This window comes from Lathyrus oleraceus, chromosome 7 (assembly GCF_024323335.1).
Source record: "Lathyrus oleraceus cultivar Zhongwan6 chromosome 7, CAAS_Psat_ZW6_1.0, whole genome shotgun sequence".
NCBI classification, from domain to species: domain Eukaryota; kingdom Viridiplantae; phylum Streptophyta; class Magnoliopsida; order Fabales; family Fabaceae; genus Lathyrus; species Lathyrus oleraceus.
The window spans coordinates 247,652,926-247,662,909 of record NC_066585.1 but is presented as its reverse complement, the minus strand read 5'-3'; positions in this window follow the sequence as shown (position 1 = coordinate 247,662,909).

The following is a 9,984-nucleotide window of genomic DNA, read 5'->3' as shown; positions in this document are numbered from 1 at the left end:
TATGGTTGAACAGAGAATTGTTTTAGGTCACATAATTTCGGAAGAAGGAATTGCAGTAGATCCTGCTAAGATTAATGTAATTTTAACCCTGCCTTACCCATCTTGCATTTGTGAGATTCGTTCTTTTCTTGGTCATGCAGGTTCTTACAGACGCTTCATAAAAGATTTCAGCAAGATAGCTTTAAACTCATTACAAGCCATAAAGTGAGAAACAATTTTTATCACCTTATTTAAAGGGTTGAAAGAGCTTGTTGGAATTGTGTGGGGTTGAAATAAAATTGATATAACAATGATGTTTCAAGGTTTAGAAGAAAAAAATTAGAAAAGAAAGAAGGAAGAAAAGTTTTGTCCTTTATCATATTTCTTCTGAAAAAGAAAAAAAATTAAGAATAAAAAGAATAAAAAGATAAAAGAGAAGAAAAATAGAGGAAAAGTTTTGTTTGAAAGTGGATCAATGTAGTTCAACTCCCACAAGTTATTTTATGTTTCTTTTCTCCCCCTGAATATTAGCCTAGTTCACCTTAGGATTTATCTCGCTTGTACCCTGGCCAAGTTACAACCAAATAAAAGTCATTTTGATCTTTGTGTCCATGTAATTCAATTATGGATGTTATAATCTTTTCAAGCTTATGGTAGTGCTAATTTTTATGTTGTGCTTTGAGTGTAAATAGTCAACTTAAACATCTGAGAGTTGAGTGAATTTTATCTTATGATGATCTTGCTGCTTATGATGTACTCCTTTGTAAACTCCCCTTTTATCTACTTTGAAAGTCATAATTAGTTACTCACTAACGCCAAATTCTTAAAGCTTAGAATTATAATTTTGCTTGCATTTTGTGTTGGTGTAAGCCTTAGACGCCAGTATTTTTGGTACTTGTATCAAATTATTTATTATTAATAAAAGGCTTTTCCTTTATTATGTTTGTTTAATAAAGTCCCTAGAATAGCTAGTCTGTTTAATGTATCAAGTGTGACTTAATCATGAGATCACATTAAACATAAGGACACTATTCTTAAAGTATCCGTAGTCGAGCTTTATTGTGAAGTGGGATAACATTAAAGCATTAAGACTATTATGTATATAGACTGATGATCACATCTCATGGATCATGGATAAGGAGTTATCAAGTCTTAAACATACGTATGAATATTAAGAGTAATATTTATACTGGATTGAACCCACTATGAGAATACTATATAGAATGTTATGCAAAGTGTCATAAGTTATTCTCATGGTGATAATGGTGTATACCACCCTTCGACCTGAAACCACTATGGACCCTAGATGTAGAGTCGAGTGCCTTATTGCTGATCAAACAGTGTCCGTAACTGGATGACCATAAAGACAATTGATGGGTACTCCACGAAGCATGTTAAGGGACATGAGTGACCTAGATGGAATTTGCCCATCCTGCGTAACAGGATAAATGTTTATGGGCTCAATATTGAACTGGACAAGAATGACACGGTTTATGCCTTGTGTTCAATACAGACATAAGGGCAAAAGGGTAATTGTACATATAAGTATTATCACAAAAGGATTTGTCAAATCACATGACATTTTCGTGTCTTGGGTAGCAGTGATGTGTTGCTAGATACCGCTCATTGTTTATTATGTTAAATACGTGATTTAATATAATTGCCAACGCCGCGAAAACCTACAGGGTCACACACAAAAGGACGGATTGATGAGAGATAGAGTAACTAAGGAATACCGTAATGTACGGTGCACTTAAGTGAATTGTAGAACATCGTAAGGTACGATGTACTTAAGTAGAATACAAAATATGGTAAGGTACCACGCGCTTAAGTGATTTTGGCATATTATAAGATATGGGCCACATACACCTGAGTGGGATTTTTAGCTTGCAGCCCACATAAGTGGTTCTATAAATAGAACCCTTGTCTAGAAGCATTTGTGCAGTTGTAGTTTCGTTTCTCTCTCTCTCTCTCTCACACTCAAAGCCTTCATTCGTAGCAGCTAACATTGAGATTGAAGAAATCCGTTCGTGTGGACTGAGTAGAGGCATTGTCATCGTTCAACGTTCGTGATCGTTCTGTAGATCTGCATCAAAGGTTACAATCGCCACAAGAAGTAACAATTATATCACTGATCATGCCCATTCGTAAGGATCACTAAAGGAGAAATTTTAAATTCCGCTGCGTTTTGGATCGCTCTTCACCTTCAGTGGTATTAGAACCACTTACGAAACCATGCATCTGATAGCTGTTTATTTTCTGTATTTTCTGTATTAATACTATTAAAAGACAAAATGAATCAAAGAATAAACGAGTAATTAAATTTGGCATCATGTGTGTACGATTTGGATGATTGATGTTGACTATGCTTCGGAATCCGACATTAGTATGGTTAAGCAGCGATACATCGATCGTCCATAGGTTATGCAATTGAGATGGATCAAGTTATATATATGATATAAGTAATCTTGATGCAAAATACGGTATATATGATATACTGTTTCTGTTTCGTTCATTCAAACACTTAATGGTTGTTTTCCTTTGGGTGATCAATGGTCGTTTGCTTCTTGATCCGACATTAGTATGGTGAAGCAATGACGTGTTGATCAATCATACTGAATCAACAATCGAGGTGTGTTTGACGGTCTGAAATTGGTTCATTAAGGTTAATGACAGCACAAAGGTTGTGTTGTCAAAGAGTTATGCGATTAGGGTTGTCACTGCGCAAGAGTTGTGCTTTAAAGTATCAAGTGTTGATGCGAAAAACAACGTCGACTTCAAATGAATTGTTCATTAAAAATTTCGGCTGATCGGTCAGTGGAACCACCGTCCCACTGACCGGGCAGCGAACCCCCGACTAACTCTGCGTAGTGTGATCGGTCGCCGAAATTTAATTTGGTTTTAATTAATTAAAATTAATAATAATAATGTGTTTATTATTATTGTCTTGTGGTGATCGGTTATGGCCTTAGTTTTCCTTTATTTTATTTTGGGTTTTTAAAATACGACCTGCGTGTCGTGCCTCTCTTTTAATCTCTTAATGTAACTTCTTTTCTCATCTCACTCCCTCGTATGTAAAATGAGTTTCTTTATTGTAATGTAATATTATGAAGAAAGAGAAGAATTCAATATCAAAGGAGGACAACCTTGAAGATCTTGCTTGGAGAAGCTTAGATCGTTATTAGGTTAACTTAGGTTCTCTCATTGGCTTGGGAGAACAATTGCGCTAGGGGCCATAACTGTTTCAGAATAATTGCAAATTCCCTCAAATTAAATATTAAGTTTATGCTTTCCAAGTTTTAGCACTCATCAAGACTAGTATCGAATAATGTAGGTTTCGCCTACGCGAGGTGCATGTTCTATATTATTAAGGTGTGATTGGATAATTGTAATATCCAATTGCTAAAACAATGGGTCAAACTTAACTAAATAAATTATAATAAGATTATATATGTTTAGAAGCAAGAGTTGGAAATGATCCATGTGATGGATTGGAATAAGGAGTTATTCACCCAACTAAAATATTCGAGATTTGTATTATTTATAATTGGAAGGAGTTCCTACCTAAATAACCTAGTTTTGTGTAATCCGCCTACGCGGACTTAAAACAAAGTGAAATGTAGATCTCGACCCACTAGAAAATCTTCCAACGGGATTTTCTAAATCAAATGGTGAGGGTCATTTATTTTGAATAAAATAGTGGGAGCATATTTAATTAAAGGCCTAATTAAATATGTTATTGATACTTATATTTTCATTATTTTCATGTAGATTAACATGACAACAAACACCTCTAACAACATTTTGCGATCAATCATTGACAAGGAAAAATTGTTTGGGACAAATTTTCTGGATTGACACCGAAATCTAAGGATTGTCCTCAAACATGATAGAAAATTGTATGTCTTGGAGAAACCTGTTCCTGAAGAGGAACCTCCTAGTTCTGCACCTAAGGCAGAAAGAGATGCTTATAAGAAGCATGTCGATGATGCCAATGAAACTGGTTGTCTCATACTAGCTACCATGAACTCAGAGGTGCAAAAGCAACATGACAACATGGCAGCGTTCGATATGATCGAACACCTGAAGATGCTCTATCAAGAGCAAGCAGGCATGAAAGATTTGAAGTTTCAAAAGCCCTTTTTCAAGGCAAGTTAGTTGAGGGAGCCCCTGTAGGTCCCCATGTGCTCAAGATGATTGGGCATGTGGAAAACCTTGAGAGGTTGGGTTTTCCCCTCGAAAAGGAACTTGCGACTGATTTGATCTTGCAATCGTTTCCAGATAGATTCAGTCAATTTGTCCTAAATTTCAATATGAATGATATGGACAAATATCTTTCTGAACTGCTAGCCATGTTAAGAACTGCTGAGCAGAATCTGAAGTCAAAAGGGAAGTCCATTCTGATGATCGGAAATGGAAAGAGACAGAACAAAAGACCCACCAAGCAGGGTGATAAAGGGAAAGGCAAGGAAGTTGCCAAACCCAAACCCACTATTGCTGCTTTGAAGCCTAGTGGAGGCATAGCAAAGGAAGGCACCTGCTTCCATTGCGGTAAGATCGGACACTGGAGGAGAAACTGCCCAAAGTACCTGGAAGATAAGAAGAATGGAGTAGAGACTTCAACTTCAGGTATTTTTGTTATTGAAATTAATTTATCTACTTCTGCATCATGGGTATTAGATATTGGATGCGGTTCTCACATTTGTACCAATGTGCAGAGGCTAAAAAGGAGTAGAGATTTGGCAAAAGGTGAAGTTGACCTACGAGTTGGCAATGGAGCAAAGGTTGATGTTTTAGCCGTAGGAACTTATATATTGACTTTACCTAGTGGTTTAATAATTTAGTTAGAGAACTGTTATTATGTACCTGCAATTAGCAGGAATATTATTTCTGTTTCTTGTTTGGACAAGTTTGGTTTTTCATTTATAATAAAGAACAATTGTTGCTCAATTTATTTGAATGATATATTCTATGCTACTGCGCAAATGAACAATGGACTATATGTCCTTGATCTTGAAATGCCTATTTATAAAACTAATACTAAAAGGATGAAACCTAATGAGTTAAATCCAACTTACCTTTGGCATTGTTGATTAGGCCACATAAATGAGAAAAGCATTTCCAAACTCCATAAATATGGACTCTTGGACTCTTTTGATTATGAATCATATGAGACATGCAGATCTTGTTTAATTGAAAAGATGACAAAGTCTCCATTCACAGGAAAATGTGAAAGAGCTAATTATCTTTTGGCCCTCATACATACTGATGTATGTGGACCACTGAACATACCAGCCAGAGGAGGTTTTTAGTACTTCATCACATTTACTGATGATTTCAGTAGATATGGTTATGTGTATTTAATGAAACACAAATCAGAGTCCTTTGAAAAGTTTAAGGAATTCAAGAATGAAGTACAAAACCAACTAGGTAAGAATATTAAAACTCTTCGATCAGATCGAGGTGGTGAGTATTTAAGCCTAGAGTTTGATGACCATCCGAAAGAGTGTGGGATCCTATCCCAACTTACTCCTCCTGGAACACCCCAATGGAATGGTGTATCCGAGAGAAGAAATCGAACCCTGTTAGACATGGTCTGATCCATGATGAGTCACGCCGATCTTCCAAACTCCTTTTGGGGACATGCACTATTAACAGCAGCTTACACACTTAACCGTGTTCCATCCAAAAAGGTTGAGAAGACACCATATGAGATATGGAGTGGTAAGAAACCACATATGTCTTACATGAAGATTTGGGGTTGCGAAGTTTATGTGTGTAGCGGTGTATTCGTCGCTATATGATTTATTGATTAAACCATAAGCAAAGTATACAAAGAATCGAGTCGCCACCGCACTTTTATTTATCCTAAGGACTGGTTAAAAAAGCGAACAAAAACCTAAGAAGTTTTACACGTAGAAAACTAATGAAAAAGATCAGAGAAACTGGGTAAGGGGTAAATTACGCAATGGGAAGGTGTTAGGCACCCATCACGTCCTAGGTACTCCTAGGGAGCCCTTTTCACACTTGTTGTATAAAAAAAATGTTTATTTGTTTTTTGACATATTGTGCAAACATGAATGGGATGATGAGAAAAGAATGTACGATTTATTATTTTTGTGTTTGAACGGATGAACCCGTTGCCTACGTACCTTCCATCAAAGGTAAGGATCAAAACGCCGTAGTTCGGCTAAAAGATTTCCAAAAATTAGTGAGTTCATTTTAAAACACAGCATTACGGCTTTTCATTACCAATGGGAGAAAACTCAACCTGAATCGATAATCTACCATGCGAGGATGGCTTCAACATACTAGTGAGGGGTTAACCCTATAATAAGTATGGAAGACTTACAATCAACTCACTAAGGATAAGGTAAGATTTACATCAACCACTATGGTAATTAAAACCTAAGGCTAATGCATGAAAACATATTAAGAATGGACAAAGCCACAAAACATTTGAATGGGTGAAGTTAATTGATTATGAGTATTCACAAAATATGGTCAAGGTATGATTAGGATTGATTCAAAGAAGTGTTATGAAATGGAGTTGAAAAGTCAAGGACTTAGGGTCCAGGTTTCTTATTTGAAAAGACATGAAGATGTTTGCACAACAAGTCAAAGTTTTTGAAAGCAACGTGTGAAAAGGTTTAGGACAAAGAGGGTATGGATAATGGAGTGTAAAACTTCCTAGAAGTTCACCTCTTGAAATCATATAGAAGATGATTCAAGTGTGTCCTTTGGAATGAGGCAACAAAACAAGTAAGCAAATCAAAAGCAAGGTGATACCGGATGCCATCAATGGACTTATACCAATCTCACAAACAAAAGCGGATATCGGATACCAATAAATGGGCTTACTCCAATCTCCTCAAACAAAACAATGATACCGGATATCAGATGCCAATATATGGGCTTACTCCAATCTCCTCAAAGTAAAACAAAACCTGGATGTCGGATGCCAATCTGTCTGGACTTATACCAACCTCCAAAGGATGATCATGGGAGTACAAATGCCAACAACATGGTCTTACAATTGCATCCTCACATACAACAAACAAACAATGCACTAAGCAATGGACATGAGTAGCCAAGTGAAATGGTCTTACACTCTATCCCTTCCAAATCATAGGAACAATGGCCAATGAATGGACTTACAGTTGTCCTCAATGGGTAAACTCAAACATGGATCACAAAGATATGCAATGATGATCATGCAATAATGAACAATTTATGATGATAAGTGCACAAAGGCATGCAAACAAACATGTACAAATGCAACAAGCAATCAATCAGACAAAGTCATTTAGCACACACTATAACCAAGCAATTAGGCTCAAGCAAAGGGTTAGACTTAAAAGTCAACTGGAATAGGGTAAATGGTGCTCTTAACCTTGACATTGAGAGCCAAGGTGAAGCAGATGAAAGGATATGAGGGGTGTACCTCATCACTCTTATCCCTGGTCAGGGAGAGCATTGAATATCAGAAGGTGTGGGAGTTCAGAAAGATGGAACTCTCTCCACAAGTTAATGACTCGATAGATCTTGGGCTTTTACTCACTATGCATCAACACATGTGGTGTGAGCAAGGTGAGTGACTCACAGAATAGTAGGAGATAGGCTACATATCTTTTTTGTCTACCAATTGCCTCATATGAGGTCTTTTCCTGCTTGGGGACAAAGTTAAACAATCACAAACATTGCCTCTTAAAGAGGACTTCGGACAGTTGCCTGGCTAAGTAACAAGCCAGGTCTTCCAGACTACATGGAGACAAGAGATTCTACCTCAATGCTTAAGCAAAGCAAAGCAATAGCAAGTTCTCAAAGGAACTAAAGCAACTATGGTACCTGAAATCAATCAAATATAATCAGCATACCAATCACAAAGTCAAAACAGACAAGATATGAACCAACAGTCAACACAATCAACCACATGTGCAAAGCACAAACTCAAAGCAAATGAGTTAGCATCCTACAAAACAAACCAAGTTAGTTCATCACAATCAACTAAACCAAACTCAATCAACTTGAATTAATCTCCTTAAAGCAATTGCTTCTTTAACCTGAAAACAAATTCAAATGTGAGAAGTGAACCCTTAGGCCAAAGCCTAGGGTCAAAGGAGGAGAAAATATTTAAAACAGAACATGAAACTTGATCAAAATCAAGATTAATCAAATAAGAACAAATTCCAGTTGGTCTCATATCACAACTATTCATCAATTGCATTTCATAAGCAAATCATGTCAAACTAGGCAAGTTAAGAACTCAATGATGTAAACAGAATGAACACAAGCATATCAATACCAAAATGGCTCAATAAATTCCAGGAAAAATCATTCTTAAACAGAACACATTGAATGAGCAACACACCAAATTTCATGGCATTTGGATAAAGGGAAGCAAGTCAATCAAAATCCCTAAGTCAAAGCATGTTCATACAAGCTCATACAAGACCACAAATCATGTATCAAATTCAAGCAATCATAAAACAGTGATCAAACATGAGAAATGAATAAGATTAAAACCATGGCAACCTTTAAGATTTCTATAATACACATGCCAAATTTCAAGTTCATCCAATAAACCACAAGGATTTCACAAATCATATGATATCATGACTCTCAAAATATTCACAATTGGTCAAACAGAGGGAAAATTCTCAAACAAATAGAAAATGCATTCAAAAATTCCAGGAAAAATCACAAGCAAACTAGACATCCATAAGTATTAGCATGCAAAAATCCAGGGCAATTCAAGTTCAATAGGCATGGAAAATAAAATCAAGAACATGAACAAGCCATGGTGTGACATACATTGTCACACCTCCAAAGATCACATCATATCTCTTAATCCAGAAATGCAAAATTAGCAAACCATATACCAAAATAACCAGGAGTGAGTCTAGATCATGCATATAAAATTTCAAGCATTTTGGAGCAAGCATCAAGATTTCACAATCAAAATGGTAAAACATAGGCAAAAAGCATACATGATCAAAACCATTAGACAAAAATAAAAACAGACCATGCACAACTTTTGTTATCATGCCTATGAAAAACTAGAGGAAAAATGGAGATCAATGCAAAAATTCCCACTCAATTTGGATTATCCATGAATGACTTATGATTTTTTGAAGTTTAATCATGAAATGAAATAAACATTTAGAAAATAAAATGAAATTAAATGAGCGAATGGAAATCTGGTAATTAATTTGAAAATTCAAAACAGGCGCCAAGCACCAAACGGTGCGTTTCATTAAGTGGATTGGCTCAGCCAATCAGAAACGGCGCATGGGAAGCACATGCAAACCCTAAACAAGCGAAATCCGCAGGTAACACAAAAGAATCCGCAGGAAAAGACGCGGCTACAGCGATGAAGGTTGCGGATAAATCCGCAGGAAAAATCCTAGAATCAAGAACACATGAAGATCTTCATGATCTTCATGCACGGATTTTTCCAGAACAATGAAACGGTTCCAGAAACACGAATTGATCACACATTCATGAAGATCTAACATCACATAACACAAATCAACATGCATTTCATCAAATAACAACATCATAATCATGAATCGAGCAAATCAACCTATGAACATGAAACTTTAAATCAATGGATCTCACTCGATATAGCATGGTTTAACACGATTCAAAGTTCATTACAACCTACATTCAAAGATCTACACGAATCATGCATTAATTTCATGAATCAAGAACATCGAATTCTGACCTGGTTTGAAGTGCAGATCTTGATTTGTGCTCCTCAAGGATTCAATGGTGAAAACAGGTGCTCAATGATGCTAAGGAAGATGAATGGATGATGTGCTTTGGCTCAACAATGCTCAGATTCGAAGAAAACTCAAAATGCCATGTGAATGCTCAAGGTTCAACAGCTGCGATCTAGCACGAATTTGTCCACGTTTTGCTTCAACAGATCTTCAATAGCATCTGCAGATGATGATTATCACAAGAGAAAACAAAAAGAATGATGAAATTTGATGAAAGAAA